Here is a 9591-nt window from a genome sequence, read left to right on the forward strand (position 1 = left end):
AGTAGACAAGCCTTTAGCCTCTCACTCTCAAAACAGTGGTGCCTACCATAAGATGATATGGTGGCTTCTAGTACAGCTTTCCTGAGTCAGAAATTCATATATATTGCAAAACCCTACTATGGTTTAAGTCCCATCAAGTTCTGCTTTTCGACTGTTGTCTCCTAAAAGCACCCTATTGTCATGCTAGTCCATATACTGCTTGCTTGTTTGTTTTGAGAAAGTTAGTTGGCAGCTTAACTTTTCATAATTGAAAGTCATTCTGATTTCTGCAGTATGGTATAATTGCATAAAAAGTGTTATTTGGTGATTATGATTCTGGAGTGAATTGTGTTCTTTGGGTTCTTGCACCGTTCCTCCATCAGGGACTTGGTTTCAGTGGTGTGCAGCTGCTGGAGCTGATTTACAGTGCTGCGGCTGTGGCTGGTCATAAATAAATCCTCTTATATAGTTGTTATGAACACCTGTTAGATCATCTGTCAGCAAAGCGCTGTTCACATTTATCATGGTGCAGTAGTTATTTTACTTCAATCCATTTCCAACTGACTCGGCCTCCATCACTGGATTACTATTACCACACCATAATCGCTCGTTTCCACTCCATGTTACAACTTGCAGATAAAAGATTTCACTACTTGGCCAAATTTCATAAATAAAGGAGCAGTTCAGTGCAGTAAAAGTTTATTTTTGTCATCATTTGTCACCCCATTATTCTATAAATCAAATGGAATAGCACTATTGCTAGCTCAGGCGTTGCTGTCAGCTCTACGTGTGGAAATGGTCCGTTTCTTCTTTTTAGATGAGATGACATGTCTTTCAGACTTAACCGGCTTATGGCTTTGTTTCACCCATTTTATTTTATTGCCCCTTCAGAAAATCCCTTGGAGACGGCAAGAGACTAAAGAAGTAAAGCGGAATTGGAAAACACAGTAAAACACCCTGCTCTCAGTGTGTTATGTACATTTCCCACCCTTGCAATTGCTCATTTACAAACTTGGCCACAAAAATAATGGCTCTGGATATAAAATAGCCCCTAGGCTTTTAACAACAGTGTTTTAGATCAAACCTCAAGAAATGGATGGACAAAAAGCAAGCCTATCTTGGATTCTGTTCTAACTCACATGCACACACCTTTAAATAATGTAAGACTGGTAGAAATACCCCTCCCCCCAAAAAAGAAGCCGCGTGTATGATGATGATGATGATGATGATGATGATGATGATGATGATTATTAAAAAAGAAGCTCAAGTTAACAATTCATGCATCCGATGAAGTAGATTCCAGTCCACAAAACTTTATGCCATAATAGATTTGTTTATCTTGTTCACCTTTAAGGTGCCACAAGACTGTTGTTTTTCAGTACAAAAGACTGACACGGCTACCACTCTGGAAACAATAATAAAGAACAGAAATTGTGTTGCATGTCTTATCTGAAAATGTCAGATATATGATGAAAGAAACGTCCTATATCTCTTTTGTTTAAATGGTATTGTATATTTTACAAAACTTTATTTAACTTGAAATGATGCTACTGTGTGCTGCTCTTAGCCTTTCGAAAAGCCTAGAATTTATAGAAAGATTGTGAACTAGATTCCAGGGAGAATCTTGAAGAAAGTAAACGTCCCTTTAGGGTTTTTTGGGTTTTTTTTTAAAGGCAATGGAAGAAAATAATAAAGGAGCAGGCTAATAGAAAAAGGTTTATAGTAATATTATACTTCCAAGTTGGTTCTAATTCAAGTTACATTCTTCATAGTCATTATGTAGCTCATAAATTCAATAAAGTGTTTTACTATTACTATAAAAATGACAGGAGGGGGGTTTTATGTTGTAAGTTTCGTTAGTTGCTCTTCCTGTTTTATGTGGAAGTTCTATGCCCATTATGTCATTAAAGTCTCTGGAGTCTGAAGGGCTCAGGCCTCTCCATTACTTATCAGTGGCATGGGGCAGCATCTGGGGCAAATGTTTACACTTCTGCTATAGGTGGTTGTCACCATCCTTTATGAATAAGTCTCTCCCCGTTCTGCGGATAAATATATTGTCTGTGTTAGGTATATAATATGAGCAGGTGTCTCATTTTTTCTCCCATGAAGTGATGATGGCCTTTTGAATTTAGCCAAGAACCCAACTGAGGGATCTTAAGATCAGTTGTCATCTCTGGATGAGTTAAAACCCCACAACGAGTATTACAGTGATGCTGTGTGTCTGCATGAAAGACAGAGTATATATAAATATATTCAGTCTGTAATATCCCTGGAAAGATGATATATACGCATTCACAAAATCTACAAGTTGTCTGGTCCAAAAAACCTTGAAGGCTGCAATAGGTTAAATCCACCTTCATCTCTTGAGTGGCTGCTGCAGGAACTGAAAGTACCAAAACAGAAGACATAGTCCCAAAATGTTTCGTTGTCTGCACATGTACATAATGTTCGACAGATCTCTACAAGTGAAAACATTACATCTGAATGGATCATTCACCTTAGTCACAGTTAATCCTCTCAACATTTTTCAAGAAATGCTACTTAGGCTCATAAGTTCACAACGGAGTAAGTTGCTTGGATGAACCACAAGTGAAATATACACATGCATGTGCATCTATTGAAGAGCCCATTCCTGGACAATCTATGTTGTACCAGTAGAACTTTGTGTACATCCATGTTGTTTATTCCACCTTCTGATAGTCTGGATTTTATCTCTGTGTTATCTCTGATGTACTGTTTAGTTTCTAAAATAAGATTTATTAAAAGTCCAGGTGTTGCCAAATCCTGATACTGTGGCAGTGATTGGTAACTGAAGTTAGTTATAGACACCCAACGGTGAAGGAAGGAAAGGACATTCTGCACATGCTCAAAGGTGGTCCACTTTAACTGTAATTTCAGATGTACCACAGCTGAGCCCTACTACTGAAAATATGTTCCAATATCAAAATATTAATTAATGCTGACTTAAATTAAACTCTGCCTCTGAATATTAGGGTAAGTAGTGTTGTAAAGCAATAAACTGGGAATACCCAGAAAGGTGCCTTTTCCTTTCTTACCTTCCTGAAGATAAGAGTCAGAAATTGGAACACCTCCCCAATTGATTGTATTGATTGCTGAAGCTATTGAGTTTAGAAATGTGACCAAAGGTAATCAACTTCAGTAATTTGCACTGTGGCACAATCTGTCACATGTAAACAGAAAAGTAGCCCTCTCAGTACCATGAAGTCACAAATAAGTCTAGTAGTGTCAGTATTGAGAATTTTTTGAGCTGTGGAGGGTAGATTAAAGTAGAGGAAGGAATTAGTGTGGTTTCTTACTACTTTGGTTGTATTCATTGCTTGCGGTGTACGGGATGAAGCAAGGTAATATATATGCCCTTAAGCCTGGGCTTTTCCCAGATGTTTGCATTGTGCACAAATAACCCAAGTGGAAATACACCAGTGCTAATTCTCTGGCCAGAATGCATCAGGGCCTTAATCTAAAGCTTCCCATCCATCCAGCTGTCTGGCATTTGCTATTATAGGGCACCCAGAGAGAAATGAGGCTGTGGCTTTATAGCTGCACCCTGGGTGACAACTTGATTTTCTGCTTTCACCATCAGCAGCAGCCGCCCAACATGATGGGGCTGTTAATTTGTGCATTTCATGGTGTCTGACAGGGGGGCCAGAAGAGGAGGGTTACGGGAGAAGGGAATGGAGCATGTCCCAGCCTCGGAAGCACCTGTCTGCATTGATGGCACAGAGCACTTCTTATTAGCGTGCAGGTCTCTAAATGCAGCCCTGGGATGACAGCCTGGCATTCCCAGCACCCACACAGTGTGACAGGCGCCGGCAGCCGGTCCCATTGTTTGCCCTTGATGAGCATGTCATTAATGGAAATGGAAGAAAGTGAGGGCCACATCAGTATTCAAATAGCCTCCATTCTCTCTGCCATTCATCTTGCCTGGCTGGGATGGGCTGCTGCAGATTTCCTTCAGTGGCTCCACTTGCACATTTTTACAGATTTATCCCTTGCATGGGAGGGGAGAAACCCTGTGTGTGCAGTTCGGTCTGGTTGTCCCAGGCACCCCTCCACAGGCACCCTCAAACACTGAGAACATATTTTCTGTACCTAAAAACAAAGTGGGAGCACGATCTCTTACTCTCCTCCACTGTTGTGAATTATTATTGTTTAATTAGAGAATACTTGGCGGGCTATTCATTTGTCTAGGGGTGACTGGTTTATCTCCCTTGCCCTAACCAAGATCCACAAGAACTTCAGGATCGCTTTCTGCAGCTGCATCTCCTACTCCAGCAGCTCCCTCCCAAAAGCCTGCATGAACACTGTACTTCCAACATTGATGGGTACAATAGGAATCAAGATGGACTTAGTTAGCTGCTGTTGTGCTCAGCTCAGCTCAGTTTTGCAGACTATGCCCCACTGTGTTGATCAGGCTTGTTTTTAGTAACATATCCTTGAATACAGAAATTGCAGTTGCCCAGAGATCATATGGAATATATGGTTCTGAGGGTTTTAAGAGATATGAGGTAGGAGTTTTCTGCCTACACAGACTTGTGCACCTTGAAATGTCAGTGTGCATACACAAGAGAATGTTTGGTTCGAATAGTTGTTTAAAAATGTTTAGATTAGATGCTACTGTGACATGAACCTGCCCCCAAACCCAACCTTTGATCTCTTTGAACACACACACACACACACACACACACACACACACACACACATCTATTTATATCAGTACAGTGGTACCTCGGGTTAAAAACTTAATTTGTTCCGGAGGTCCATTCTCAACCTGAAACTGTTCTTAACCTGAGGTGCCACTTTAGCTAATGGGGCCTCCCGCTGCTGCTGCACCACCGCCGCACGATTTCCGTTCTCATCCTGAAGCAAAGTTCTTAACCTGAGGTACTATTTCTGTGTTAGTGGAATCTGTAACCTGAAGCATCTGTAACCTGAAGCGTCTGTAACCCGAGGTACCACTATAGTTTGGGGGCTCAAGTGGGGAGAGTGCTGCTGCACCGAGGAACTATTTTTGGGCTTCCCATAGGCAGCTGGTTGACCACTGTGAGAACAGGTTGCTGGGCTAGATGGGCCAGCAGGGATCTTCTTATGTTGTTAGTGGTTTTACTATTATTGTTAGCCATCCTAAAGGTACCGTGAGCAGGGGCAGATGAGTGGGATATAATTTTAAAATAAAATAACAAAGTATTAAAATAATGTTACATTATGTCCTCCTTTCAGTTTGGAAAAAATATATGCGTGTTCAAGATGAGAGCTTGAGAGAGTGGGGCTTCCCTTGAAAACTGTCTGCAAGTTTGCAGCTAGTGCAGAATGTGAATGTTGGAGTGCTGAACTATGTATCAAACTAGAGATAAAAATGCTAATTCTCCAGGATCTGCACTGGCTGTCTATATGCTACTATGCCCTATTCAAAATCCTAATGCTGACATAGGAAATTGCTCAACTGCGGGAGTCTCAAATACTTAAAGGAGAACCTCTCCTTTTATCTGTCTGCCCAGACTTTGCAATCTGCAGGGGACACCCTTCTTGCCACCCTGCCAATGGGTATGACCAGTCAGGCACTGGCTCAATATGGGATCTGCGGTGCTGCCACAAAGAAGGCCCCCTCTTTGGAGGTATGTCAATCAGTCTCATTACTGAGTTTCTCTTGTCAACGCAAGATGCACTTATTGACCAAGGCCTTTTTTGGTGATATGGATGTTGGTGGCTGGGTCATCTGTATATTCATAGTATTAGTTCAATGGTGCCCTCTATATGTTGATGGACTACAGCTCCCATCACCCCTGATGACAAGCCATGCTGGCTGAGGCAAATGGGAGTTGGAGTGGCTGCCACTGTACATTGGCTATCCCTGTATTAAAGGTTCTCAACTTTTCTTAACCTGATCCAGATTCTGCCCAGTACTCCAGAGCTCTGATTCTTGTTGTCCACTGTGTGTGACTAGTCTAGTATTGGAAAGAATAAAAAGTAAACAGAGGCATAACTGTTGTGCTTATTTATGCAGCAAGCCTCACAGTACTTCTAAAAGGAGGGGAAGGAGGAGATCTATTCACCCAGCTCTCCCATTCATTCATTCATATTGTTTAAGGCTTACTGTGCACAATCTTTCATTTCTCCATTAATTAATGGTGAAAATAGATATAGCCAGAAAAATGGCCAACGTAAGCAGTGCATTAATTTATTTTTAATAAATAGGGAATGCCTCATCAGGGGGAAATGCAAAAGCTTGAAGTGTCTCTTCATGCTCTGGTTTCTATTCTTAATCTGCCCTACATGGTCGCTCGCTATTCTCCCTTTCTCTTTAAGGCTCCCACAATCAATTTATTATGACATTTAACAAAATATTGTAGATAAGGGCAGGGAGGAGGGAGTACTTTGGAGAAGGTATTCAGGTTGAACAGCCAGAAAGGAAAGGAAGGAGAAACAGTCAGGACAAACACCAGTCTAATTGATCTTGTTTATAACATAAAATTGGCTGGAGCCAAAGAGCAGGAAAAGGCACTCACCTCTCTATTCTAAGCATTTGTGGCCTACGCTAAATGGAAAGACGTAAAATCAGCTCTTCTGAAGGCCCAGGGCATTACCGGAACATAAAAATAATTAGTTGCAGAGAAACAAAACTGCGTGAATTGTGTGAATTGTGAAGTGTTTTGCTGGGATTCCAGGAATGGCTGTTCTAATGAGGCCCCACACTTCACATTACGCCCCTGATTTCTAAAAGCAGGTCTTCCCCTATTAAACCCAAACAAAACAAACAAACCGCTTTTAATGTGGTATTTCATTTACATTCAGTGCTTTGTTCTCAAGCACCTAGGTTCCAATAAGTGCATGTAATGTTAGTAAACTGCAACAATTCAGACCCCCCTCCCCCGCAGCCCGCATAAAGACACCAAAGAGGATAAAGAGAGGAATTGCAAGTTACAAAGCAATTGTCCCAGTGGTTTTGAACCTAAACCAAATAAGCAGGATGTTGGAGATAATTTGCATTTGCAAGGTAGAATCAGTGCACGAGAAAGGCTAAGCAGCCTTACTCCCTGTTTTCTACACACATTTCCCCCCAACATTAATGGTACCTTTGCCAACAGGGTTTGTTTGAGGAGCATGCATTCAAATTTGGTTTTTTTCCCCTATGGCAGCATCTGCCCTTCTCCCATTATGCAGCCTGCACCATTAGAAGTTATTCTAATTAACAATACACTGCTTCCATTATCCTTGAAATGATTTCCCGTAATTTTAAAAATGAGTTTGTGACAACATTACGTCAAATGTCGGGTAGATTCAACTTTTCTCTTCAAGAATCTGCTTTCAGCTTGATTTCAGACTTTAAAGAACACAAGGGCCCTGCTGGATCAGACCCAAAGCCCTTCACCATGGACTCCAGATACAGGAGGCATTTCAAGCTCAAAAAACAAAGAATATGATGCATCACCAGCAACAAGCTGCCCCTTTCCTGATTGCAAATCAGCTGTGTTATATTTAGGCTCTGTGAATTAGCTGTGTACTGTTGGATTCTACTTCTCAAATGATCAATGAGGGTAGTTGTAATCCAGTAAAACCACAGGTTAGCTATCCCTGCTTTAAGGATAACCCCCTCACACACATACACACACACCTTCCTTCTTTGCCCTTGGAGTAAGAGAAACCCTGGTGCACAACTGCATGAAGAGCTCTACCAGAGATCTGTATAAAACCTTATTAATAAACTCGTCAAGTTACCAACTTCTGAATTCCATAGTCAAGCTTCAACAGACAACATACTTCTTTTTCTAAAAAGACTGACATTTCAGATGCAGTGCTGAGCTTCTGCAGCTGAAAGAGCCTGCAGGGCAAGTGGCACGTGCTTATGTGAGAGAGACCTGCCAAGTACAAAATATATTTATATTAATGGAAATGTTTCTGCAATAGAGAGGTTATGAAAAAAACTACAATCCTGTCAGTATCATGTAAAAACATGTTTTCAATAATCAATGTATTGGTTCCAGTTCAGACTGAAATTACTGACACTGACTCCTACCTAGTGATGTGAGATGAGAATATTCTCTGCAAACTGTAAATTCTGTGTCGTCTACACAGCTGCTTTAAATGTACACATCTCATTAATCGAGAATATTCTCCAAAAGATTATTCTCAAGAATTTAACATCACTTCTTTGACTAAATGAAGATGTACTCCCAAGTGCTATTCTGAGGGGGATATTTCAACAGCAGAAAGGATAATATGCTGCTTTGCCAAACAGTATGAGGACAGTGGGAGAAAGAACTCAAGCTCCAAAAGCTCTGGACAGCCTGAGCTACTTAAATGGCACTTTGTACCGTAGCCCTTTTTGTAGGTGGAACATACCCTGAGCAAGTCTTGATGCCACAGGAAAACAATTATCGAAGTACTCAGGAGTAGATCTAAATTGATATCAATCAGATTATTTTTCTCAACACAATATCTCTCCCCCCCTTTTTTTTTCTGCAGTGAGAGAATGAAAGACATGCAACTGTTTCCATGACAGAAATCACACTTTCATTCCTATTTGCCAGGGCCATGAATGGAATGAAGATTCTATTACTTGAAAGCAATGAAAATATGTATTATTTTCCTGCATCCATCATTTATGCCACAGAACAGATCCAGAGCAGAAACTCCTGTTTAAATTTCTATCTCTTCTGTCAAAACAGGCACATTTTGAATACAGGTATGCCTTTAATGTCATTGTGCACCACATAAAGTTGCATTTTCTTTTTAAAAAAAATATATTTATTAAGATTTTCAAATTTAATACAATAAAAAAGAATCAAAAAGGAAAAAGCAAAAAAGATTAAAAACACATAAAGTTCACAATACCTATTTTTCAATAACATATTTCCCTGACCTCCTCATACCTCCCTTTCTTGTATTCCAGTTCAAATTGTTAATTCAGCAAATCCTTATCCATAATTTTTAACCTATTTCTATACTTAATTTAACATATTATTATTTTACTTTTTCTCTTTCATCCATTTCCTCAATTTATTTTTGCTAACCTTATTTTCATTTAATTTAGTTCATTTTAAAAAACCAATTTTACCTTATCCAAACTTAAACATCAATACTTATACATCAATACACATTCTTAAAACATTCTTTCTAAAGTCGACCCAAATTCCCTTCCACGAATTTCCCAATTTTCATACACATTACAAAAACAAAATAAAAACAAAACACATTATAATTATGTACCCTTTGGATTCCCAAACCCCACCCCACCCTTTCCCGGTTTCAGTCCCCAACAAATGTCCATCAGTCTTAATCTAGTATTAGCCTGGAGATCTCACATCCGAGGCTCTTAATTCTCTCTCAATTCCTCTCTGCCGGTTTTTTTGATTGTCCTTAAAATTAAACACCAAATCTCGGAGAAGCTCTGGCCCTTCAGGATCCATGTTTCTTCCAACCAGTCCTCCATACTTAAAAGTGGAGCCCAAATCTTGTTTCTTACTCCTTTCAAGTCCAAATGTCCCCGAGGCTCCAACCTCCACCTTAAGCAAATTTGTAATCCTTAGGTCTTCAGATCTCCACATAAGGAGATCTCTCCTTTTTTCAATCTCCAATTCAGGCCAGATTTTCCAC

Source organism: Podarcis raffonei, chromosome 11, assembly GCF_027172205.1.
Source record: "Podarcis raffonei isolate rPodRaf1 chromosome 11, rPodRaf1.pri, whole genome shotgun sequence".
NCBI classification, from domain to species: domain Eukaryota; kingdom Metazoa; phylum Chordata; class Lepidosauria; order Squamata; family Lacertidae; genus Podarcis; species Podarcis raffonei.